Source organism: Equus przewalskii, chromosome 18 (genome assembly GCF_037783145.1).
Source record: "Equus przewalskii isolate Varuska chromosome 18, EquPr2, whole genome shotgun sequence".
In the NCBI taxonomy this organism is placed as follows: Eukaryota; Metazoa; Chordata; class Mammalia; order Perissodactyla; family Equidae; genus Equus; species Equus przewalskii.
This window is the reverse complement of record NC_091848.1, coordinates 26,671,518-26,699,126: the sequence shown is the minus strand read 5'-3', so window position 1 is coordinate 26,699,126 and position 27,609 is coordinate 26,671,518. Positions and strand designations below refer to the sequence as shown.

At 43.1% G+C, this 27,609-nt stretch overlaps 1 protein-coding gene across 24 annotated transcripts in view; it reads right to left on the bottom strand.

Annotated features, from left to right (window-relative positions):
* The window catches only part of ST6GAL1 (ST6 beta-galactoside alpha-2,6-sialyltransferase 1), a 113,376-nt gene that overhangs the window by 40,986 nt on the left and 44,781 nt on the right, over positions 1-27,609 (bottom strand). Inside the window, exons 1-3 of one of the 24 annotated variants that reach the window (XM_070583383.1) lie at positions 13,066-13,217; positions 12,736-12,951; positions 12,073-12,267 (exon numbers count right to left, since the gene is read on the bottom strand). The exons of 20 other annotated variants lie outside the window; for them this stretch is intronic. The gene's annotated coding sequence lies outside the window, so the exon portion shown is untranslated. Of the gene's footprint in view, positions 1-12,072; positions 12,268-12,735; positions 12,952-13,065; positions 13,261-27,609 lie in introns of those variants that run through there. 3 more of the 24 variants (XR_011529393.1, XR_011529391.1, XM_008543887.2) reach the window with 3 other exon arrangements.

The following is a 27,609-nucleotide window of genomic DNA, read 5'->3' as shown; positions in this document are numbered from 1 at the left end:
AAAATAACAAGATACTACCTTCCCCCTGGATCAAATTAATAGAGGATAAAAATATACATGATATAGAGCTGACAAGGGCACTGTGATATACCTCTTGAGCAAAAATAACGTGGAACATCTCTTCAGAAGGGTAATTTGGCAAAATGTATCAAAACGTTAAAAATGCCCATTCTCTTTTAACTCAGTAATTACATGTCTAAAAAGGAAATAATCAGAGAAGCTGTCAAAGACTGCAGTTCTATCTCAGCCCACGTATAACCTGAAACAACCTCAATTCACAATAGAGGAGCAGTCAAATGTCATGGAATGTCCACAGGGTGGGATATGATTAAACAATTAAAAATCACATTTATGAAGATTTCTTAAAGTTTTTTCATTGCATACATATAGAATTGCATACATATAGAAAACTATAGAAAGTAGTACAATGAACCATCATGTGCCCATTACTCAGCATCAACAATCATCAACTTATGGCCAATTTTGTTTCATCAATACCCATCCAGCCCCCTATCTTGAGTATTTCAAGCAAATTCCAGACATCATATCAATGCATCCATAAATATGTCACTATGTATCTCTAAAAGGTGCTCTTTTCAAAAATGTAACCAAAATATCATTTTTTAAAAATCAAAATTTTTTTAAATAATTAAGATTTCTTAACAAAATAGGAAAGTTTTCATAATATGTGATGATAAAAATATTAGAAAACTATATACGGTATAATCTTTGTTGAAAGAAACAGAGGGAGGGAAGAAAGAAAGAAATGCTTACTCACAGAGAAAAAGGACTTGAAGTAAATATATCCAAAATATTGCCAGTAGTCTGTAGTTACCCCTGTGTCATGGAATTAAATTATTTTCATTTATTTTTGTATTTTTATGTGTGTTTTCACTAATGAGGAACCTACTGTGTTTGATATTTATCATTTCTCTTGCTCTTTTGTTATTCCTCATGTTCAAAGTTTCCCTCTGGTATCATTTCCTTGAAGCTTGAAAAACTTCCTCCGGAATTCCTTTAAGAGCAGGTCTGGTGGAAACAAAGTCTCTTGGTTTTCTTTCATCTGAGAATATGTTTCTTTTGCCTTCCCTCCTGAATGATATCTTTTCTGGATACAAAATTCTAGGTTGACAATTCTTTTCCTCCAGCACTTTAAAGATGTTGTTCCACTGTCTTGGGCCTACATGGTTTGGGATGCAAAGTTTGCAACTATTTGTATAAGTTTCCCTTATACATAATGTGTCATATTTCTCTGGCTGCTCTCAATATTTTTTTATCTTTGGTTTTCAGTGGTTTATGATGTGGCTGAGCAGTTTTCCTTAAGTTTACCCTGTTTCAGACTCACTGAGATTCTTAATTTTGTAAATTTATGTCTTTCACCAAATTTGGGACACTTTCAGCCATTCTGTCTTTAAATATCTTTTTCTGCAACAATATCTTTCTTTTCCTTTTTTTTTTTTCTTGCTGAGGAATGTTAGCCCTGAGCTAACATCTGTTGCCAAACTTCCTCTTATTTTTGCTTGAGGAAGATTAGCCCTGAGCTAACATCTGTGCCAATCTTCCTCCACTTTCTATGTGGGTCACCACCACAGCATGACTGATGAGTTGTGTAGATCTGTGCCTGGGAACCTAACCCGTGAACCTGGGCTGCCAAAGCAGAGCATGCCAAACCTAACCACTATGCCACAGGGCCAGCCCCTGAATTTTCAACTTTCTGATGTCGTCCCACAGTATCCTAAGACACTGTTCCTTGTTTCTCCAATAAAAAACATATTTACGAATATACTATAAAAAATATTGTATAATTCCTATTGATCTATCTTCAAGTTTACTGACTTTTTTCTGTCATCTCTATTCTGCCACTGAGCTCATCCAGTGAATTTATTACTTCAGATGTTGTCTTTTCAGTTCTAAAATTTTCATCTAGTTATTTTACATAGTTTCTGCTGAGAAATTCTATCATTTCATTCATTTCAAGGGTGGAGAATGGTTAAAAAAGCTACTTTAAATCTTTGTCTGATAATTCTACCATCTGAGACATCTCAGGGTTAGCACCTATTAAATGTCTTTTCTTTTGAGTATCGTTCAAATTTTCCTGGTTCTTTTTACATTCAGTAAATTTAGGTTGTATCCTGGACTTTTGAATATTATGTTGTGAGACTCTGGATCTTGTTAAATTCCTCTGGAGAATGTTGATATTTTTGTTTATTTGTTTTAGCAGATAATTAACCCACTTAGGTTCAGATAGAAAGTTCTGTCTCACCTTTTGTGACTGGTAGCTTCCATGTCAGTTCTGTTTTCAAAGCCTTTGCTATGTTGTCTGGATCTGCCTGTCACATGGGCAACTTAAGGGTATATCTTGGACTTGGGCGGTGGTTAATAGCAGAGTTAATTCTTAAAACATTTGCTGTGCTTCTTGGGGTCTGCTCTATGAATGCATACCTTGTAGCATGCCCAGGACTTACATCAGTCCATTCACAGAGTTAGTGGGCCCCCTTTTCCAGCTCTCTCTTCTCAGGAATTTTCTCACACTCTCTGGCTGCCAGTGGCTCCTGGTTCCTTTGGCTGGGGATACGGGCTTCTCTCAGAGTTTTAACTTTCAGCACAATCATGCAATTCCATGTGACAAAGGCCTTTATGGGACAAGTTTTGACTTCAGTATCCTATCTACCTGCTATTACTTTTCAGAGTTCTCATGTAACTGCTTTTTTGCATTCCGTCCAGTTTTTAGCTGTACACAGTGTTAGGGGGTATACTTGGATGACTTCATCTTAGCTCACACTGCCACCCCTCCTTCTCAGCAAGTTTTACTTCTCAAATTTCACCCATTTATCAAAGCTCCATTAAAATACCACTTCCTTCTAGAAAGCCATCCTTCTTCTCCCAGCTAGAAAAACTTTCTTCTTCCTCTGAATTAGGGAAAATTCAGATTTGGCAACACTGAGAATCAAGCTTAAAGCCAAATCTTTTCCTGACTATCCTTGTGCAAACCTCTGGGTTCACAGACATGGCTGGAACGAAATCAAGCCTAAGCAAGAAGCATCAGGGTAGTTAACAGAGAGGACTTTGCCTAAATCCCAGCTTTACTAATTGCTGGATGTGTAACCTTAGGCAATCCACTTACTTCTACATACCTCAGTTCCCTCAACTATGAAATGGAAATAATAATAACAATTACCACATAGAATTGCTGTGAAGATGAAATGTGCTAATAGTTGTAAAGCACCTAGAAAAATGCCATATTCTAAGTCTTAGTGATTATTAGCAATCTCTCACAGGTTACCATAACTTTACTCTGCAAATGAGGGCACCCCACAGAGGAAACAGGAAAAAGCAGACAGACAGTTGGCTCAATTCCCACCTCTTACTATGCCCCAAAGGTGACTATAATTTTTGTTTCAGTGAATACTTGGAAGACCCCATTTGTGTGTCTGTGTGGTGAAGAGCCATGTGGCAGAGTGGGATGATAATTTGCCTCAGGTGGGTTGAAGATCTGGCTTCCAGGACTGGTTCTCCTTTGGGTCTGGATTTTTCTGTTCTAAATCATGACTGCCTAGGGTGGACTGGTTTACCTACCCATAGCTGACATTGTAAAAGGCAAATGGAATTGGATCATTCCTCAGTTTACCTTCCAATGTCTTCCTGACACACACAGAATAAAATCCAAATTCCTTAGGCTGTCCCCTAAGACCTTTTGTGATTTTTGCTACTGCTCTGCTATCTGTAACCTCTTCTCCTGCCACTCCTCCCCAGCCTTCATGTTACAGCTGTACTGACCTAACTAAGGTTCACTCATCCCACCTCACCATTCCCCACTTGCACCACTGCCCGTCATCCTTGAGCTCAAATCTCTCTCCCTACTGTTTGTCAAATACGTAAATGCCTCCTCTTCCATGTAAACTGCTCAAGGACTTCTGTCCCTTGACCTTGTTTGGTCAGCCCTTCTCACCCTTGTGTCCTCCAGCTCTCTGTGCATACCCAAAAGCACTTTCTGGTACATTGGTGAGTCTCAACATCAACTTAGAGCATCACCATCAGATTTTTAAAAATAGACAAACTAGATCCAAAATATTAGAATTTATTGCATGTAATAACAGTCAGTAGTGTTTCATGAAAATTTGTCTCAAATAGATAATTAGAAAGATAGATACAGATGGATGACAGATAGTGAACTCCCACTGACCCATAACCCAGATTCAATACTTACCAACTACAGCCAATCTTATTTTGTTTATTTTCCAACCCACTCCTGTACTCCCTAGATTATTTTGAAACAAATCCCAAATAGCCTGTCATTTCATTCATAAATATTTCAGTATGTGTCTCTAAAAACATACTTTTTTTAAAAAAGTAACTACCATCCCATAAAATGTATTACTTACTGTTGGTGGCAGTCAAAAAGTTTGTAAGACTTACAGGCTCCTAGGGAGAGATGCCACTCCATTGATCTCTGCACACTCAGGGCCTGGTACTCAGTAAGTGACAGCTGAGTAACGGAGGGAAGAAGAGGAGGAAAGAGAAAGGATAGATGGTGGGAAGGTTATAAAAGGGGGAAAAAAAGGAAGAGAGTCCCTTCTTCCCTTGTAGCTTTGAATCATCTGAAAGTACTTTTGATGAATTTCTCAAAAGGAAAGAAACAAAATAATAATGTAGGTTCTCTATCCTTAACTACTTCCTGAATAATTAAGGTTTCTGTGTTTGTTGTCTTCCCTCTGGGATGCCACACACGATTGTGCCAGTTGTTCATGGCACACAGGCATTTGGCCCTGGTGGAATGGCATCCTTCCTAATAGACACCAAAGAGCTCGAAGGGCTAACAGTGACCCTGCTCTCCCTCCCGACTCTAGTGTCTTCTGGATAGTCATCTCGGTCTACTTTCTCCCTCTGCTAACTTCTTCCCTTCCTTCTACACTGTCTACAAAGGCCACAGGCAGAAGGTTCTGCATAAAGCCAGGCCCCTTTGAGGGATGATCTCAGTAACAGCCATAAAAGGTCATCTTTATATAGAATGACTTTGGTATAAGGACCAGGACCTCTCTCTTAGGAAAAGTCCTCAATTCTGATGTTGACTCTGCCACTTGCCAGTCATGGGGCTTTTAGATAACATACTTGAAGCAAATTTTCTTATATGAAAGCAGGAATCATAATAGTTCCCTTGTCCCTTTCTGAGAGCCCTTGTGAGGACTGAAGGAAGGAAATACTTTGGCAACAAAAAACATCCAGATGTAAAGGCTATTTTAGTAATGATTTATGGTTATGTCCAAAATGATAGTTCCTAATTTCACTGCTGTCTGATGGATTCAGAATTGTCCTCCTCCTAAAAGTTCTGTATTCTTTCAAAGTACAAGTTCACAAATAAATGGCAAATATATCTTATATATAATTTACAATAACAAAACATCAAATGCCAAGAAACAAATTTAATTAAAGATAGGCAAGACTTTTTACTGAAAACTATAAAACTCTACTGAGAGCAATTGAAGAAGACCTAACAAATGGGGTCATACACCGTGTTCATGAATTGGAAGCTTCAATTTTGTTAAAATGCCAATTTTTCCCCAAATTGATTGTGAAGGTAAATTTTATATGTCAACTTGACTGGGCCACAGGGTGGCCAGATATTTGCTCAAATGTTATTCTGGGTACGTCTATAAGGGTGTAATGGATTAGATTAACATTTGAATTGGTGGGCTGAGTAAAGCAGATTATTCTCCCTAATGTGGATGGGCCTCATGCAAACAGTTGAAGGCCTGGACAGAACAAAAAGGCTGACCCTCCCAGGAGCAAAGGGGAACTCCTCCTGCCTGACTGCCTTGAGGTGGGACATCGGGGATTTTTCCTACCTCTGGACTCAAACTAAAACATCAACTCTCCCTGGGTCTCAAGCCTGTCAGCATTTGGACTAAAACTATACCATTGATTCTCCTGGTTCTCAGGCCTTCAGACTCGAACTGCAACTATACCGTTGGCTCTCCTGGGTCTCCCTGCCGACTACAGATCTTGGGACTCGTCAGCCTCCATAATTACGTGAGCCAGTTCCTTATAATAAATCTCTCTCAGCCTCTCTCTCTGTACATATGTGTATCCGTGCATATGTGTATATACACACATATACATCCTACTGGATCTGTTTTTCTGGAGAACCCTGACTAATACATTGCTCTAAAGCTTTCAATGCATTTTTCGTCAAAATTCCAGTGGCTATTTTGTAAAAATTAGCAAGTTAACTCTAAAATTGATTAGAAAATACAAAGGGCCTAGAATAGCAAAGGCAATCTTAAAAGAGAAGAACAACGTTAAAGGATTTACATTACCAGACTTATTATAAAATCACAGTAATAGAGACAACGTGTCACTGGTGGAAGACAGATAAAGAGTCAATGAAAGAGAACAGAATCCAGAAATAGGCCCACAGATATACAGTCACTTAATTTTTTTACAGTGGTACAATGCAAAGCAGTAGAGAAAGGAAAATCTTTTTTCTTTTCTTTTTTTTTTTGTTTGCTGAGGAAGATTTGCCCTGAGCTAACATCCACTGTCAATCTTCCTAGTTTTGTATGTGAGCCACCAACCACCACAGCATGGCCACTAACAGAGGAATGGTGTAGGTCTGCGTCTGGGAACCAAACCTAGGCCACCAAAGTGGAGCATGCCAAACCACAAGGCCACCAGTGCTGGCCCAGGAAAATCTTCTTAATAAATTATTCTGGAATGTCTGGATACCTCTACAGAGAAAGAAAAAAATGAAACTTGACCTCTACCTCACTCCATCCATATAATTAATTTGAGGTGGATCCTAGAGAGCTATATGTGAAAGTTCAAACTATAAAGCTTCTAGAAGAAAATACAGGAGAATATCTTCATGAACTTGGGGTAGGCAAAGATTCCTTAGACAGGACACAAAAGGCACTAATGGTAAAAGGGAAAATAATGAATAAGTAGAACTTCATCACATTTAAAATCCAAGTTATTTGAAAGTGACCCAGACAACTAATTTCAGTTTTTAGTGTGAGAAAGACAAGATCCAGACCTGGCAACAACTGTGCCAGAATAAATACATGTACTCAAGATGTTTCAGGACCTTACGCAAGGTTCACAGTCTCATCTCTCACCAACATGGTAGGCCCAGGGTTAGGAAGAAGTTAAGGGAACAAGATAAGGTTTTTGTCACTGGGAGATCAGAGTATCACTAGGAGATGAGACTCAGAACAGACAGTGCTACTAAACTCTACCACTCTGACCTGCAATCCAAAAGTAATTCAGGCAAAGAAGAGAGCAGGCTGGACTGGAGTAGGCACAATGATGGTATGAAACAGAAGGGAATTTTAAAAAGCATCTGATCAAACTCTCCCCATCCCATTTTCATCGATGAGAAAACTGCTGCCCCCTGCCACAGAGAAGGCCACATCATTGGTTTATGACAGGGCCAAAGTGGAACTCAGATTTCTTGGCTCCCTCTCAAATTCTCCTTCTATCAGCACTGTGTCATGCTACTGGCTTTAGCATCTGGCCAGGCTTCTTAGAAGATATAGAGGGGTCACATTGGTCCTGAAAATGCGAGTACTTGAGACACTGTTTGTGAGGCTCCCAGTACATTGTCGAGCAAACAACAAGTTCTCAGCAAAGAATACTATTATTAGGTTATATTGGACTTCCTAGACGAGCAGTGACAAAGCAGAAGGCCCCAAAGCCAATATTTGAATAGCAAACCTCATTTCACACAAAGATGATTCCTACACCTGCCCAGTGCCCCACTCTACCAGTTACTGCCATCCAAGGAAAGCCAGTGGGGCCCTGGCCCTTCTCTAACCCACAGGGCATGAGGATTGAAGAAGGAAACATTCATCATTTCTGCTGATATGACTGGGGCCCAGATTTTTCCCAGAAAATCAGAAAGCTACAAATTAGGTATGTACATACCACAGAATTATCCTCACCCCAAATCCTTGGCAAGGGTGGATGGCACAGATGGGAGATGGCAAGATGTTGAAAGAGAGAAGCTGCTTACGGGTGAGAAAAAGCTGAGATGAGGAAACAATTGATGCCTTACAGAGTACAAGGCTGTATAAGCAAAGGAACATGCTATGCATTTTCCAAACATAAATATTATTCCGTCCGTTATTCCTCAGCCCAAACAGAAAATGGCACTTAGCTTCTACTTGCCTCACTTTGCAGATCCACCCATCATTATTATACACACACCTTCTAGAATCACAGACAGATTTTTGCAAGTTCATCCATTCAGCCAGCAAATACTTATGGAGTGCTTTACTGTTCAGGCCTGGTGCTAGGCAGCAAGGACACAGGGGTCACTAAGCAGGGCTGTGCCTCCAGAAGAAGAGAGACAGGTAAGAGAGGGTTGCATTCGCAGAGAGTGTCACCATGAGGAGAGTCCAGCCACCAGTCTGGATGGTTTGGGAAGGCTGCCGGGGGAACCCCATCTGAGCTCAAACATGAGGATGAGAAGGAGTTAGCCAGACAGGAGGGGAAATGGGACGAGCTGTGTTCAAATGCCACTTTGGTCATTTCTTTGTATTTCCTACAGGATGTGTTTTTTTACCTTATCACTCAGGAAATTTGATCTGTGTTGCTGAGCACAAAGAAACCGTTGATACCTTCCATCAACTTGACAGTTTCTTTTGAACCATGGTAGGGATGTCACGGAATTATCAAGTATGTGAAGTTCGCCTTCTCTCTGTTACATTATGCACACATTAACCTCAAAAACAAGACTTCATTAAAACCTGTTAAAAGCTTCAGGGACATGAAAATGTTGATTTGCCTCTCATTGATTTCAGGATGGCTCCACACCCACATCACAGACTTAAAAATACACGAAAATAACAAATATGGTCAGAATCTAAGAACTACTACAACAGAACTGCCGCTTGATCAGTGTAAGGGGACAAAGCTCTCCCTTTCCTCGAGCAGAAAATAACACTAAAAAACAATGTTTTTCTCTTGGTTACGTTAATGGAGGGCCTTTCATGTGAGGGTTCTGTGCTAAATGCCCTCCATACATTATCTCAGTAAAACCCCCAACACTTCTGTGAGCAGGTGCTAGAATCCCCTTTTACAGGTAAGGAAGCTCAAAGCCAGAAAGGTGAAGTAATTTGCCCAAAGTAGACACCCAGAAAGTGTTAGAACGGAGATTCAAACCCACATTTCTAACATTTATTGAGTACTAATTATGTGCCGGGCACTGTGCTTAGTCCTTTCCCAATAGAAACACATTTAATCCTCCCAGTAACCTTATAGGAAGACACTGCTGCCATATCCATTTTAGATAAAGACACAAGGCAAAGAGAGACTAAACAGTGTGCCCAGCGCCACACATCTCTCTGACTTCAAAGCCTGTGACAGATCCAGGTGCAATCAGGGTTGTGGAAGGAAACAGGAAGGAAACAGCCTTTTTGCAGGCTGCGTGCAGTTCAGAATGGAGCTCTGTCCTGCGTGCGTCGCTGTAGGAAGCGGAGACTAAGCTTCAGGGAAATGCCACATCCAGACTTGAAGGTTGTGGGTATTCGGGCCTCCCTCTCACCATCAGCCTGCAAAGGAAAACCGTTTAACCCATCCTCCTGGGAGGAAGGCGCCCCTGCACCGGCGGTGGCCTCGCCTGTCCCACTGGTCAATGACATCAGTGGGGTTCTAAGAGGCACATGGGGAAGTCCACACAAAGGCCTGGCACATTTTTACCTTTGTTAAATTTCACAAAACTTTGAGGACATCTTCATACCCAAAACTGGTGATTTTGTAGCAAAACTGGTGAGCTCATATATTCATTGCTGGGAAAATGAAAGCAGTACCTCAGAGCAACCAATACATTTTAAAATGTTTCTAGCTTTCTGGTGTGAAAGATGACATGGGTGGAGCTGTATTAAAATAGAGCCAGAGCAGGGCCTGCGCAGTGGTGTAGTGGTTAAGTTTGTGCATTTCGCCTTGGCAGCCCGCAGGCCCGGATCGCGGGCGCGGACCTAGCACTGTTTATCAAGCCACTCTGTGACAGCATCCCACATAAAGCGGAGGAAGACTGGCACAGGTGTTAGCTCAGTGACAATCTTCCTCAAGCAAAGAGAGGAAAATTGGCAACAGATGTTCGCTCAGGGCCAATCTTCCTCACGAAAAAAATAAATGTATGTATAGCCAGAGCAGCCATTTCAGAGGAACTGCCTTGCACAGCTTGTTTTCTTTATCTTCCAAACTGGACCAAACCACCAACATTCCAAGAAGTCAGTAAGGACAAGAATATCCTGTTTGTAAGGACTGATGAAATCGGACTTTGCTGAAGACTGAATTGCCAACCAATCAATGAAGGACAAGTCTAGCCTTTTGCCTGAAAACTGGGTCTCAAGCCAATCTATGAAGTTCAATCCTAGCCTGACCTCATCTAGCACCCATGAACTCTTCTTTAATACAACTTACTTCATCTTCTTCCCTTTTTCCCATGAAATCCCTGAGCCCCTCTCCTGTAATCAAGACACTATTTGGGTTTCTACCTGAATCTGTGCTCCCCAAATTGCAACTCTTGGATCCCAAATAAACGCTTTGTCTCTTAAACTGGTTTCTGTTTTTGTAGGTTGACATTGGCCTAGAATTCAAAGGCTGGCGTATTTCTTATAAAGAAATAGTTTTAAATTTATAATTATAATTGATAACATTATAATTGATAGAATTATAATTACAAACGATAAATTTATCGTTTGTAATCTAATTATAACAGAAAAGAAACAAACATGAGGTTACAGGCTATAGCACCAAATATAATGTCAAGAAATTTTGAAACAACCTAAATATCTAGCCATAGGAATAAACAAATTATGATACAGAATTCAGCAATATCCTCTGAAGCCACGGACATACTACATGCACTATAAAGATGGAAAAATGCTTATGATAAGGAGAGAAACAAAATAAATTCCATCCACACGAAAATTATAATTATATTAAAAACTTTTTTCCCCACCAACAGACAATGATTACAAGGGAACATTGTAAAATGAACAGTAACATGTCAGGATGCCAAGATTTTAAAGGTGTATCTTTACTGCTATTGAAATGTTTGTGGATAAAACAAGAAAAATAAACTTAGAACCAGTTTGGTTGCCCACAGGGCAGGCACATGGCCCTTCGAGTCCAGTTTCTCCCCCACTAGAATATCTAGTCTTCCTGGGAAGGGATAAAACTGGGCCGAGTCCACAGGATCTCCTGCCTTAGCCGAGGGGAGGACGAACACAGACTGGCCGGGCTAGCTGAGCTCTCTCTGCGTATTATAATCTAAATCTTCACGCAACTTCTAAAAGGAAAGTATTGTGAACGGCCCAGAGAGGCTCACAGAGTGAAAGGACCCCCTTCACTTTGGCATGTGCATTTGAAGACAATGGTTCCCTCTACAGTATTTCCCTAGGATCTCTGAGCCACTGTCCCCAAAGGCAAATTTATCAACAGTTTGGAAATTGGCTACCCCTACTTTGGCCCTGGGCCTCCTTCCCCAACACACACACAACACCATCAACACCAGCAGCAGCTCAAACCCTCAGGGTAACATCACAACATCAAGGCCGCTGCTCATTTCCACCTATTCAATTCAACCACCCTTCCAGGCCAGATCACACAGCTCTGCTTTCCTCCTTTCCACCAGATTCCGGAAGAGGCGGGACAGACCTGGGTCAGAATCCAGCTTGGTCACTTTCTAGCTTTGTGACCTTAGGCAAATTACCTAACCTCTCTGGTCTTCATTTCCTCAGCTCTTAGGTAGTACTGCAATATTGGTGAAATATGTGAAATATGTAAAATGCTTAGAACTGTGCTGCCCACATGTGGCTGTCCAGCCCTAGAAATGGGGCTAATTCATATAGAGTGTGCTGTAAATATAAAACACACACCAGAATTTGAAGATTTCATATGGAAAAAAAGAATGTAAGATGTTGGATTAATAATTTTTATATTGATTACATAATAAAATAAATAATATTTTGGATATATTGAGTTAAATAAAATATATTATTAAAATTAATTTCATCTGTTTATTTTTACCTTTTTAATGAGACTATCGTAAAATTTAAAATTACATACACAGCCCATATTTGTGGCTTGCTTTCTGTTTCTGTTGAACATAAACACTGCTCCACGTTAGTTCTTTCTCTATTTTTCCCTCCTCATTCACGGGCCACATAGAGTGCTCGGCATTGTCAGCATCGTCTAAAGTGTTCTGTCACGTCTGCTGTTCCAAGTGAGTCCCTCCTCCTTTCCAGGCCCCAGGATACCAGCCTGAGACAGATAACAAAGAGTTGAAAGGAAACTAAATTTAGAAATCAGAAGACTGAGCTCCAGTCCTGGTTCTCCCATTACAAAGTGGGTAACCCTTAGCATGTCATTTCACTACTCTGAGCCATACTTCTGTCATTTACAAAAGAGGGGGTAATGATATCCCCTCCACGGATGTGGGCACGAGAGAAGGCGTGTGAAAGAGTTTGATAAACTGTAAGGAAATGCATAGGCCAGGATTAGGTAGTATAATGTGCGCAGTGAGGAGGCTGGGCCGTCCTGCCTGCCTCCTCTGATAGCCTCTGCCTTCCATTTTGTACTGTTATTTAACTATTTTCTATGTCTCATGTCTCCAAAAACAAGTTTCCCGAGCACACCTCTTGCTTCTCACATGCCCCCCAACATAGCCAAAGCAGAGCGCTGCAGGCAGACCCCTCAAACCACTACACAAACTGGGCGCACCCCGCGTACCAGGCGTCAAGCTTAGGGAGCTCAAAGCACAGTGGTGGAGATGGCCTTGCAAAAAAACTGACAATAAAACACAGAATGCGCTTATAATGGAGGAATCAAGTAGCTGTAAGTGCACCAGGGACCAAGAGGAGGGTGCATCTTATTCAGGAGAAGCAGAGAATGGTGGCAGTGGGGGAGATGCATAAAATGGCCAACAGGAGGGACTCTTGGAGGCATCTGCAAAACAGAAGGGTGTAAAGGTATGAACGAGTATGGAATGCTATGGCATTTAATTCAAGGTAAACATCAGCATACGATGTACAATGGGCCACCTAACCACATGCATCTTACCATGAGAGGCCCTGGTTGAGAGGTCCTTCCTGCAGATGGAGCACCATTGCCTTCCTGCCCTTGTCACCTCAGGTTCTCCCAGCTCAGCCCTCAGTCCACTCAGGGATGTGTGCAACAAGCTCTCAGGAGCTTAAGCGCTAACCACGGCAAGTGCGTAAACCTCAGCCATTTGCACAGAAAGGCTGGGGGAGGCGCGAGGGGGGAGGAGCCCCGTCTCAAAACATCCTGTTCCTATTTTTAGCCAGGAAATAGCCTCTTACCATCTATGCTCTATCTACCTCCTCCCAAGGCCAACGAGCATGAAAATCATAAAGCTGCATCATGAGGTGGGTGGCAGAGTGCGTTCCTCTATGTCATAACGTGTTTCTTCTTAATTCCAAAATAAGATGCAGATTATTTCCACTTAAGCTAAGATGCAAACTCTCACTTTATCAAAAACACAATGTTCTACCCTCATGACGCAGGAAAAGCAAACACACAAAGCCTCTTGGGTGAAGATCTGAAGTTGAGATTTCTGCAGCTGAACTTGTCCTTCCGATTGTTATTCAAATATTTAAAGAAGTGAAGAATCTCAAAAGTTCATATTTTCATTTAAGAATGACTAGACAGAAGATTGCGAGACGGGTGTTTCTGAGAGGGACAGTTGAGCGATGGGAATAGATCAGAATCTATGTAGAGGTGGCATCTGTGGGCCTGTGGCCACCTCTGCATAAATGGACAGTGGAGCTACACCTTACCCAAGGGTTAGTTACAAAATCAGCACCAGGGTCAAAAGTCCCCCTCCTTTAGGAAACTACTGATTAAAAGCATTTTCAGAATTTTAAAAGTCATACCAATCTATTGAACTACAGGGATTTTATTTAGATCCTGATTTGAGCAGTTTTAAAAATTATATATACATATATATACACACACACACACATCATACATGCACATACATATATGTGTATGCATATCTATACACACATCCACATACATACATACATATGACAAGTGGGGAAATCCGTCATATGATGAAGGAATTGTTCATTATTTAAATATGATAACAGTACATTGTAATTGATTTTATTTTTAAAGAGTCTCTATCTTTTAAACATATCCATTGAAACATTTACCAGTAAAATAAAAAAAAAACGAACAGCTGAATTACAAGTCAGTCAAAATGAGATCTTATTTTGTACAGATATTCACGTGCAGTACATGAAAGTTACACAGAAAGTCCTCCTACCTTGAATCACTCATAAAACACAGAATACACAGTCTGTTTATACAACCCTGAACACCATGCAAAAGTTCACTCAGTGACTCCAGCACAGCTGGGTCACCCTCCGGCCCTGGAGGAGATGACGATTCTTTCTTCAGGGTACCAGAAGAAATCATTATCTTGAGTTTAGTACCATGTAGCAGGAAAAAGGCAAATATTTCAACACTGGGATCATTTCCAGCATACTCAGCCCACTGAGACGGAAGGAACTCCTGCTTCATGTCTCTCCACCTGAACTTGTGCAAGCCTTAAATTAAGCTGAGTTGGGGGCCAGCCCAGGGGTGCAGCGGTTACGTGCACACGTTCTGCTTCAGTGGCCTGGGGTTCACCAGTTCGGATCCCGGGTGGAGACATGGCACCACTTGGCACGCCATGCTGTGGTAGGCGTCCCACATATAAAGTAGAGGAAGATGGGCATGGATGTTAGCTCAGGGCCAGTCTTCCTCAGCAAAAAGAGGAGGATTGGCAGCAGATGTTAGCTCAGGGCTAATCTCCCTCAAAAAAATAAATAAATAAAAATAAAATAAAATAAAAATTAAGCTGAGTAGCCGTCAGACCTGTGGGCACTGTTTCAGTTATTCTCTTTCCTTCTCAATCTCTCCCTTTTTAAAAATGTGCTGAGTTTGTAGACCTGAATTGACATGCCACTCTGTGCTCAGATGCTGCTTCCCTGAGGTGACCTTCCCTGGGCTTCCAGTATTAGGGCTGCTATTTAGGGGAAGAAGATGACCACATCTTAACACATAGAAGGATGTGGACCATAAGGAGCATGCAGAGTGGTCCAGGTCACAAAGACAACCTCTGATGAGGAAGCACAACCATGTCTACCTCCATCAGCAACATGGAGGGCAGAGAGTCTGTAGTATTCAATTGTTGGTATCATTATCATCATTCTTATTAGGTCACTTACTGAGCCCCTATTCTGTGCTAGATGCTCTTCTCTATTTCATCTTAAATCTTCTGAATAACAGTGTGGGTTGATTATTTTACAGAGGAGGAAGCTGAAGCTCAGAGTAACTGCATGATTTCCCAAAGGCCACACAGCTAGAAAGGGACAGAACAAAGATTCAAATCTCACTCCCCCCATGACCCTTTCTAGCATGCTCCATCCCTGCATGCAAATGAGGCCTTTAAGACACAGTTATTGAATGAGATCCTTTATTACTAAAACATTAAAAAAAATTGTTGAGTTGTCTAAGTGAAAAGCAGAGAAAAATCCCCACTCTGTGATCTTGTAGGATGACTTCTGCAAGTTTGTAGCCCTGTTTAGTTTCACTTTGAGTTTCTCTAGCCATCATTTCATCTTCCCTTTGATGCATCTGACATGCTTGAGAGAACAGAAAAGGAAGTGACTTTTTTGTTTGGAATGAAGTGCAGGTGACCCCATACCACCCCGCCCCCCCGAAAAAAAAAGGTCCTGTAAGACGGTGTTTTTTCTTTCGATCTCAAGTCTACTGGCTTATTATGGCAACTTAATAGCTGAGTCAGATTGGCTGTTCATGAAAGTGAACTGACAAAGGATATGCTCTGCCCAAGGGCCAGTCAAGCAGGGACCACAGGGACCCCAGAGGGAGACTGACCTTGGAATAGATGCCTTTATGAACTTGCTACTTCAATTCCTCATGCAGGTGTTTATCAAATGCCTGTAAAGGGAGCCCCCACCCCAAGCTAGATGCTGTGGGGGACACAGACATTCAAGTCCCAGCCCATAGGCAGCTTCAGGAATCATGAGGAGCAGGTAAGGAGGAAAACAGCCATCCTCTGTCACAGGAAGCTATCCTCTATCCTCCTTGGAAGGGTTAGAGGGGATGCGTGGTTTTGGAGGGCCTTAGGGAAGGGTTCTCCTCACAAGTGCTGACCAGCAGTGGGAACCACCTGACCTAGATAGATAGTGGACTGTAAGCCCCTTAAGGGCAAGGACCGTGTCTAACTTGCCTTTCTATTCAAAATTTGCCTATATTTCAAGAAAGTAGTCCTCAAACATTTGTTGTGGGTGTTCTAAATCATGGTCATGTACTATGTTTACAGTTTTAAAAGATATTTATGGCTAAATACTGAAACTGTTCTCAGGTGCCACAGCAGAAACTGAAGCACTTAGTTTGAGGAACTGAGTTCCTGTCCTCAGAATCGATCCGGCCATATGGGAGGTCAGGTGCAGGTGAGGGAGATGGTAGAGTGATACCTAAAAGGCCGCTTATAGGTGGGATCCACTGATATCTCAAAGGATTATGGGCAGATCACTCTCTGTCCTCAGAAGGGAAGGGAGGCGGCTGGGGAATGGAAGCCCACTCTAGCTTCTACTGCAGGAAAATGAGAAGAGGCCAAGCTCTGTGACTCAGTGGAACTCACTTCTGCCCACAAGCTCAATGCTAACCCCTAACTCCCTAACCCCTGCCTTGATAGGAGCAAAGGAAGTGAAATGAATACAGATCATCACAGAAGGCACCAGGGCAGCTCACACCCTGTCCAGTATGGGATGAGGCCATCAGGTGACTAATTCATGCTTCCACGGAACCAGGTCACAAGAGCATTCACTTTATCAGTGATAGTGGGGAGGCCAAAGGAGACAGTCCTAGGGTGGGAACGCTGTGAAAGGTCAGGCCATCCAGGGAGGAGCCACAGGCATCCTTTGACATAATATGTGTGGGAAGAGCCAGTTGATCTGACATAAAGAAGGTGTTGACTATAAGGTAACTTAGTGAAGGAGCCAAAGTCTCCCTGACCCCCAGTCTGATTAGGGCCCCCATCTCCCCCAGCTCCCTGTACAGACGCAATCCCAGCACCCCCTCACAGTTTCTATGTCTATCTCCTCTACGAGGGCGTGATCTTCCAGAGCTCAGGAACACTCTAGTCCTCTGAGTCACTCTGAGGCCCATGAACCTACCACACTGCTAGGTACAGGCTGGGTCCTAAGCAATGACTTCTGCGTGCCCTGAATGAATGCATCATGAACGAGGTGCCTATAAGGAGAATCACACTCACCCAGAGTACAAATGCCTGGCCTGACTGCAAAGTCAAATCATAGCAAGTCCAGGAGAGGGCAACTGGCTAGGTCCTACCTGCCTATCCTTTATTATAAATTAATTCAATCGAAAGGTCTTGACCACATGAGAAAAAGAAAGAACTAGTCAATTAGTTACCACTAGGTTAACGGGGTAGGAGCCTGGCGAGGTGATTCATGTCAATACTGTGAACCCTGCCCAGCTATTTGCAGGTGACCTAGAAGCAGGGATGGAGAAGGTGGGAAACAGGCAACCATGACAGGCAGTGATGCAGAACTCTCTGGAACTAGTATCTGAGTGAGCCGGATCCAGATAAAGCCAGGATCTGGTTTATATTATTTATTTAAATTTTTTTAGAGGAAATCAGAAAAGACCAAGCTGTAGGAAAGGACAACAATGGTTTAAGAGAGAATGACTGGAGAAGGTGATGCTGGTAAACCTCACTCCACTTGCAACAGTCCCTGGCCAGGGAATTCTTCATTCCAGGTAACCATCCTTGGAGTAGACTGAATACAGCTCTCGAGCCTGATGCCTATCAATAACCATCATAAATATCAACACCATTGACTGACCATGAACCTTGTGCCTCGTACCATGTTGGCAGTTTGTCTCTCTCCAATTATCATAACAACACTGCAAGGTAGATGCACCTGCATTTTGTAGATAAAGGTGAGTATCTTTACATGAAGAGCTAAGCCCCTTGCCCAAGGTTGTGCACCTAGTACAGAGCTGGGATTCAAACCCAACTCATCTAACCCCAAAGCCCATGCCTACCGCACATGGAGGCAAGACCGCCCCTACAGATAAGGGTGGGTAAGGGAAGGCTTCCTGTGAAGAAATAAGGTTGGACCTGGACGTGGAAGGATGTGTAGGATTTGGACAGCTGGAACAGTGCTAGGAGGACATCAGCAGGTCCTCAAGGTCCCTGGGATCCTGTGGGAGAAGACACTCAAATTCAAGGGCCCAGTAGTTATGCTGTTATTTTTCAAATAGTACATGCTACCTCGTAGGCACTTTGGGACTCTAATTTTCTATTAATTGCAGAGAAAGTCAAATACAGGAAGATTTGAATCATTAGCTCTTTGTCCAAAGCTCAAGCCATCTACACTGCGGCCTCCCATCAGATCACCAACGTTGTTATCCGGGTTCCCTTGTGCACGATGTGTGGGGCCTAAATGCTCTCCGAGGCCTCGCAACACACCCTCCCAGCTGGAAAAGACCTTAGTGGACAGTCAGGTGATCAACCCACCACCTGATGAACAAATTCCCCATTCAATAGCAACAAAAAGGGGCTGGCCAGCCAGCACCTACTTTCACACATGTAATCATGATCCTCCTCTTCTGAGGCGGCCTGTCCCCAGACAGCCAGATGTTAATTACGACAAACTTTTTCCTGACATTGGACTGAACTCATCCCCACACCCCTCAGCTTCCACCTGCAGGTTCTAATTCTACGCTCCAGGGATAAACAAATGTCTGTTCTTTTTTCCATAAAATAATCCTTTAAGTTTGTCATACCCTCCTAAACCTTCTTTTTTTTCAAACTAAACATTCTCAGTCTTTGAACCATTCCTCAGGTAACAGTTTCTGAACCCCCTAACCTCTCTGTTCACTTGCCTCCTAGCCTACTCTCATTTGTCCACATCACTCTTAAAAGAACTAAACACAGTTTCCGGGTGTGGCCAACTAGGGTGGAAGAGGAAACTGACGACACCGCTACAATGCAAAAGTTCAGTTTCTGGTTAGTTCTTTTCAGCCTCATACTGACTCTCACTTAGTGGAGCATGCAGCGAAATCAAGCTCCCGTAGCCTTTTGAGTCCTACTCTCTAGCCATACCTCCCGGCTGCCTTACTGGAGCCATTGGTATTTGGAGCTCACATTTTATCTTCTATATATCCTGCTGTGTTCTATCTTTCTACACTCAGTCCCTCTGCTAGCCTGTGGAACTTATGGAGAGCCTTGACCGTGGCACGTACAACATTTGCTACCCCTCCTGGCTTTACAGCATCCGTAAACGTGATCAGCAAGCCCTCTCTACGTACCCCTCTAAATCACAGGTTAGAGCTGAGAATAGGCACTATGCTGTGGAGTGACACAAGTTAGCATTCTTTAGGGACAGTTACAGAAGCACTACGTTTAAACCAACTGAACTACCACCCAGTCTGCATTTTCCATTTGTTTATAAGATTATAAATCCTCAGTTATTGGGGATAGAGATGTTCACTGCCTGATAGAAGAGTTCTAAGTTCATTATCATCATCATCGACATAAATTAAAGTTCCTCTCTGTTTTAGGATCACCCAAAAATGTCTAGCCCTTGAGGGGATACTTGGGATGGTAAAATACAGGTTATGGGGCCATGTGCGTTTCATTGTGCAGACATCACAAAGAGCAGCTAAACTGAGGTACCAGAGGCTGGGTAGGTCTGCCAACTGGGAAAGATCTTATCTTATGTAATAAGACATTATGGATGTAGAAAAGCTCCAGTGCTTTCCATAGGAGCCTCAAATTGAAAGACTCAGCTCGTAGAACTCCGTGTCTCGTGTCCCAGGGCGAGGAGAAGCAGCGGGGATTTATTTAACAATAATTAATAACTCCCTTAAGTATCACAGTTCTCACTTATTGAGTACTACCATGTGCTGTGCATTTTACATAGCTCATCTCAGTTTTGGCCTCGTGCTGAAGGTTTGTAATTATCTCTCCCTAAAATTTAAATATCTCTCTCTCCCTGGGTTTCTCCCATCCTCCAGAAGGCACTGAAGACCTCCAGTAGCACTTCAGCAAAAATATTTGCAAGTTTCCTCAGGGCCCTGGTAATTCACTCAACCAACCAACTCCTTTTGATAAATATTTCTCAAGATTTTCCTGAGAATAAGACACTGTGCTGGATGCTAGGGACTCGGGCTGACTTCAAGCAGCTACATTTCTTCTATTCATTCCTCTCTAGCCATGGGCTCCTCTCTCCCATTTGTTGGCTGTGTGGCCCTGGGTAGGTTCCATTAAACAGTGATCTAATACCTTTTACCTAAGAAGGATGGGTGTAGGGTACACATATGCCCAGCATAGTTCCAGGCACACAGGATACTTAATAAATATTAGGGATTTTTTATTTCATTCTTTCCTATGCAGTCTGCAAATCTGCCTCTTTTCAGAGCAGGAAGGAGCAAAATAGGAGTCGAACCATTCTGCTTTCTCCCAGGGCCTCCATGAACTTTATGTCATTTGCCAGAATCAGGAAATTCTGCCTGCATTCTTCACATATCACTTGTTTTAAAAAGAAAAAGAACAAAGACTTTGGTTCTTGATATATTTTGCAAGTCATGGGTTTTTTATTTCTTCCTTTCCTGACATGATTCTATTTATAAAACTGAAAGAAAACTAAGATCATTTTAAATCCAGTTCCCAGGGAGGTGGCATGACTTGGTGTGAGATGGAGCTGGTTCAACAGCAGGCTCTGATGGAGAGTGGTCTTTCTGCTCCCCTGGCCAACTCTTTTGTTCGCCTTGTTTCCCTGGACTTACCATCTGCTATGGTCTGAATGTTTGTGCTTGAAATCCTAATCCGCAGAGGTGAAGGGATTGGCGGTGGGGGGCGGGGGGGGGGGGGCCTTTGGGATGATTAGATCATGAGGGTGGAGCCCTCATGAATGGGATTAGTGCTCTTATAAAAGAGATGCCACAGAGCTCTACTGACCCTTCCACCAAGTGAGGACACAGCAAGAAGGTGCCAGCTATGAAGGAGGAAGTGGGCCCTCACCAGAGGGCCACCATGCTGGCACCTTGATCTCAGCCTTTCCAGGCTCCAGAACTGTGAGAAATACATTTCTGTTGTTTATAGGCTACCCAGTCTGGTATTTTGTTATAGCAGCCCAAACGGACCAAGATACCATCATGTCCCTTACATCTGTACAGAACTCGAGAGTAAAAGGTCATTCTAGTCACTCCAGTCACTTGAAAATTTACCTGTTAAAACCACTGTGCCATAAAGAGGAAACCAAAATACAGCCACATACAGCTGCTCAAAACCACAAGTGGGGAAGAAATGCCACTAGGCAATAGTCAGTGTTCAAAAAGTAGTCTCTCTACATTAGACATTTTTGTTCTTTTGTTGCTGTTGATACAGTGACCTGTCACTAAATTCTATGTATTTTATGTCGTATTCAATAAACATTCATTGTGGACCTACTGTGTGTCAGGCACCGTGCAAGGGGCTTAGACTCAGTAACAACTCTTTGCCAGGGACCAGATATAATTTGCACAAGTTCCATTTGCCAGTCTGCGTGGTATTCACTTACTGTGCACTTCCCCACCTCCACCCACCCGCCCACACCCGGGAGATTTTTTATAGCTAAAAAAAATCCCCCAAATAAGTCACTTCCTCAAATAACAACCTGACCTCTCTTTCTTTATGGCAGGGCCTATTAAGTTGCTTACACTTCCCACTTTCCACTTGTTCCTCAAATAATTGAAGTCAGCCCACATCATTCCACTGAAATTGAATTTCTAGTTGCAACATCTAAAGACTCCTCTCTAGTCCCTACCTCAGGGTGGCCTCTCTGGCTTTCCTCCTTCTAATGTCTGAGAGGTGTCCTCCCAGTTCCCCTCCTCCCTCCCCATCTCAGCTTCCTCTGGTGGCCAGCTTCCTGCCTGAAATGTCCACATTCCCAGTTCAGCCGCAGCAGTAGGCTCCCCTCAATTCTGTGCCCCCTTCCATGCAGACAATTCCTGCATCCACATGTCCAGTCCCCTCTGGCATCTCCCCCAGACTCTAGACTACCTCATTTTCAAAAAGAATTTTTTTAACTGGACACCTATATGGAAACTTTACACTCTACTCATTCCCACTACATAACACAAAACCACTATGTGCTCAGCATAAGTCTTAGTACTTGGAATACAACAGTAAATCAGAGGAGAATCACTACCCTTAGAGCTTTACATTGTAGCAGAGTGAGACACAATGAGTAAATGCAGTAAGTAAATTACTTAGCATCTTAAAAGATGCTAAGTGTGATGGGAAACAGAGCAGAGCAGAGTACTGGACGGGGAGGATCAGAAGTGCTGGGTGGAGGCAGGTTTCCATTTTTACAAGGCCAGTCAGAATCAGCCTCATTGAGGAGGAGACATTTGAGCAAAGAATAAAAGGTGGTGAAGGAGTGAGACCTGCAATACTCTGTGCAAAGACCCAAGACGGGAGTGCGCTGGTGTGAGCTGGCTGGAAGGAAAGGACCAAGAGGAGGGTACAAGGAGAGGGGCTTGGAGAGGAACAGAGACAATGGGTTACAGAGGATGGAGATCAGGTGGGGCCTTACAGGTCACGGTAAGGACTTTGGCTCTTACTCTGAGTAAAATGGGAGCTACTGCAAGGGTTTAAGCAAAGGAGCAACCTGATCCAATTCAATGTCACTAGGACTGCTCAGGGTGCCCTGGGGGGACGGGAATAGGGGTCAAGGGTAGAAGCAGGCAGACCATCAGGAGGTCACTGGAGTGATCCCAGTGAAAGATGCTCATGGCTTGGACCAGGTAGTTGCAGGAGAGGTGGTGAGAAGTGGATATATTTTACACATCCTTCGAAAATCAAGCTTGATGATTGGCTGTGGGTGTGAAAGAAAGGGTCAAGGATGATTCCAAAGTTTGGGGCCCAGGCAGCTGAAAGGATGATGCTGCTTTCAACAGAAAGGGGAAGATGAGAGAAGAGAGATCTGGAGGGGAAGAGATCAGGAGTCTAGTTTTGGGTATTCTGAGTTTGAGATTAGACTGTTGAGTGGAGTGTTAAATAGGTAGCCTGGTAGGAAATCATAGAGGTCAGGAGAAAGGTCCAGGCTGGAGGTATACATGGGGGAGTTATCAGCACCGAGGGCCCTTTGGAAGTTCTTGATCAGCTGCTTGAGTTTTTCTCCACCCAGCTGCATGGGTGTTTACTGTGGAGCAAGAGCTCCTGGGTTTAAACCTGACTCCACCAATTCCCAGCTATGTGATCTTAAACTAGTTACTCCACCGCTCTGAGCATGTTTCTTCACCTGGAAAATGGAGAAAATAACAGGACCTACCCCTTAGGGTTATAAGGAGGAAAAAATGAGGCAATTCATGTGAATGACCCTGTACGTAGTAACAAGCAGCCTATGTGTGTTAATAACTATTATCCTCTCCCGCACCCTCTCCGTCTCCTACTGTCTTGCAAAGCTTGGTATCTTCAACTTTTCCTTCTTTCTTGCCCCATATTTAACTCATCCTTCACCCTGAGAGCTCTGGATTACTTGTTCATCCGGGCACCTCATTGCCCCTAGAACAAGCCCTTAAAAGGTTTTGAATCAAACTAAATAGGAAACAAAGTTCTACTATTTCTACGCTCAAAACATTTCTTTTATCTGTCTCCATTTCTCTTTTCCCATTATTTCTCATCTGAGCTCTCAATAAATTTTACTTAAGCCTCAACTATAGCTCAAATGAAATTAAAATCTAAGTTTAATTTGCTACCTGTCTGTCTTCCCTTAAAACTGTAAACATTTCAACCACCAAGTAATAATTAGCTCCGTATACCTAATGCCTGTGTCCAGTGCCCAGACCCTGGTCAGTATCTAACAAACATCATTTGAAGAAATGAAAAAAACAATTTTATTGGCTACCTATTACCTGCTAGACACTGAAATTAAAATATAATCATCACTACCTCCACATAAACTACAGTCCATGCCCTCAAGGAGTTTTGAGAAACAAACAGTACACCTGAGGCAGAAAACAAATTAGCTTCATAAATCTAAGGAGATCTCTATAACGAAAGAGCAAGCTACATAATATTGACCACATTTACACAAGGAGCTCCAAGAAAAAGACCAGCATCTTGGCTAGAGTTAGAAATGAAGATGGGGACTGTTAGGGGAATGGCTGGCTACAGCCAGAAGCCTTCAAAAAGGAAAGGAGATGTGAGCAGGGTTTTTGAACAGAAGGTGGAGAAGTGAGGCAGGCCACTGGGGCTTTGTCAGCGGTCAGGGATAACAGAGGAGAGAAATGGCAGCATGTGAGAGGTGCAGCTCAAACTGAAGCCCAGAGGAGCTGCTGGAAGAAGAGACGACAGACAGGCAATCAAAAAGGGGAGGACCCTCCATCTTAACATGAGTATGCAAGTGATATAAAACCAAAAACTAAGGTCTATTCATGGTTACAGAACATAAAGCTTGAGTTGGAGAAAGCCCTCAAATCCCTCTGCCAGTCTTGGAGGATTTTTGTTTCCCTAACACATCAGATCTATATACCAGAAGATGCAATCTCCTTGTGTTGGCAGACAGAGATGGGGCCTCAGAGGGTCTCCTTATCCAGGTTAATACACACAGGTACTCTTTGATCTCAAGCTCAAGGTTGATTAAGTGGTGCGCAGCTCACACTCCTTTCCTCTCACTTCATCTTCCCAGCTGTCATCACTCCTCAAGACCAGTCAAATTCCTCGCCCTCAACATCCTGGCCACAGAGCCCCAGCCTGTTGTAAACATATGTTCCCCAACATAGTCAGCCACCATTCTTAGCATTATTGGAGCCTCAGTGAGAGTCAGCAGTAAGCAGAAATCCGTCTCTGCTGCAATCACCAAAAGATGACTTGAGGAAGGTCACGGTTATTCACATTAATAAGGGTTAGGGATGACTTCAAATGTGAATGTAGGAGCTGCCATCCCTTTGATACACTCTATACATAGCTTGGCTTTCTACCACCAGTCAGAGTGACCAATCCTTAAGTTTCTTCCTCATCCAGGGAAGCAAAACTTCCTATTATTCCAATGAGGCAAAATAATATGGGCACATTAAGTTTTAATTTGTGAGTCACGTAGATCTAGGTTTGAAGTCCAACTCCATTGCTTGTTAGCTCTGTCACCTAGGGCGACTTAGTTGAATTCTCTAGGCTTCAGTTTATTAATCTGTAAAACAGGGATAGTGTTAACTACATCATAGGGTTATTAGGAGGATTAAACAAGATATGTAAAACACCCAGCACACAATCAGTGTTCAAAGTGGCAGTGATTATCATGGGTCTTAGAATGGAAGTAGCCAAGGCAATCATTCAGTAGGTTTCCTTCAGCTTCTATCAGGGTCTTATAGATGGATTGCTCTCAGTCTATAAGAAAGCTTGTGCTGAGTTTTGTCATCCAGGCTGAGGTTGGAAACACAAGGTTAATGGACCAGGGTAGCAGTCAACCCTTTCTCTGGGTTCCAATGGGACAAAATTCCCCGAATACATTCTATAATTTCCATGCTCACAGGATGCACCTTGAGAACTTAAAAACAAAGACAAGGAAGACCAAGGGATACTGATAAGAGATAGAAAGACATCTGCCCATCATCAGTCCCTGAGGAACACAAAGTGCTCAGCACCCTGGTGACAGAACTGGAAGTCTAGAGGCTCAGAAGCTACTGAGGAGACTGCAGTACAGGTTGCCCAGGACACAAAGCAGGGAGCGGTGGCCCCAAAATATCTACTCACTTCGGCCCCTGCCATCCCTCCTTCCTGCTTTCCCTCCCCAGGTTGGGATCCTTCCCGACTTTGCATAGCTGCTCCACTCCACCTCTGCTGGAACCTTAACATGCCGAGGGCCTTCTCAGTGCATGCATAAGGCAGACTCTGATCCAGCACTGGGTCCTTGAAGAACCGACCCCTCCACCAGCACACCTGATATGTGGTGTCACCTACTGTTGACTACAAGCAACAGGGACCTTTGAGGGCAACTCATTCCATTTGCAGATTGTTCTAAATGTAGAGTTTTAGAATATAGATTCACTGACCCAGAATCTACTTCTCTTGACTTCTATCTTGAAGATCTAGTTCTAAGACTAATGAACTTTCAAAAGATGAAAATGGTTGCATAATAAGATATCCTTTCAATCAATTCATACCATAATACTTACCACTAATAGTTATTGAGGGCCAACCATGAGCCATGGGAAGCTGTGAGGCTATAAGGGCTGCAGCGATGGGAAACGGGGTTCAACTGGATTATCTGCTCCAGACATAAGTGTTTCTAGTTCCAGTTTGTCCTGCAAGAAACTGGGACTGGTGGAGGTTTGCTAAGCATGCAACGGACGTTATTGGATTATTTTCTCTAAACTCATTGTTGAGCTCCTGGCACCAAAAAGGAGCTTTGATGAGGCATGAAGAGGTGAAAAGGAGACATGTCAGTTGATGGAGAAGGTGCCAGAGACCATTTTTCCTCATCCCAGGTCTGGCCTGCAGCCCCACCATCTTACTCCCCAACCTCTGGTCTGGCTGATATTGAACTCTAGTCAAGTACCCACTGGAATACCAAGCTCCAGGAAATGTTTTCAGAGTGCTGGAAAGAGACAAAGATGAAAGATGGAGGAGTTGGGACCAGCTGCAAGGACAACCTGAAGGGGAGCCGGGGAAATATTTTGTGTCTAGTGGCTCACAATGTCACGAAAGGAGCGTGAGATCAACCTGAGTTCAAATCCCACCCCCACCCTTTGCTCCCTGCATGACCTTGGGTAATTCACTTGATCTCTTGGGGGCTATTTTCTCATCTATCAAATAGAGATAAGCCCCACCCCAAAGACTAGTTCTGAGGATTAATTTATTTCAAGTGGCCAGCATAGTGTCCACACAAGGAATAATGGGTCTCTCAATATTAAACTGATTATTAATATCCTCATTTTTGTCTTCTGGGGGAGGGGGACATCAGACTAAAAGACCTCCATAAATAGCGGGTCCCACTACGACACCAGGATGGAATCAGCCCAACAAGATACTCACTGGGCTGCTGTGAATTCCTAGGTGAGACCTGACCAGTGCCTTCCGAGTTGGCAGTTTCTGTAGGATAGGATCATATTTCCCACTGGAGAGCTGTGGGCCCCAGAGAGCTGTGGGTCTTGTAGCCCGGGGCTTTTCAGAGGGCTCGCATGACAAGCTGGCAGGGCGCAGCTGTTCCCAGCAAGGGCATTAATAATACAGGCCTTTTTCCACAAACTCTGGCAAACAGCCTAAAGTGACAAGTGAAAACACTGGGTCCAAATTCTCACTGGAGCTTAGGGCAGAGGAGGCCAAGATAACTTGCCTTTATCAGGGCTAAATCATGGAACTGAAATAGAGTTCTGCTAGGGGGTGATGGCTGACGGAAACTGCTGGTGATAAAAGCTAAGAAAGGCAGGAAAAACCATGTGTGTGTTGGCAGGGAGGATGGTCAAGCTCTTTGTAGAATAAACTGCCTATATTGCCTATGGGTAGTTTCAGTGGAATGTTTCGGAGACCCAGAGGCAGAGAGAAAGGAGTCCACGTGACCT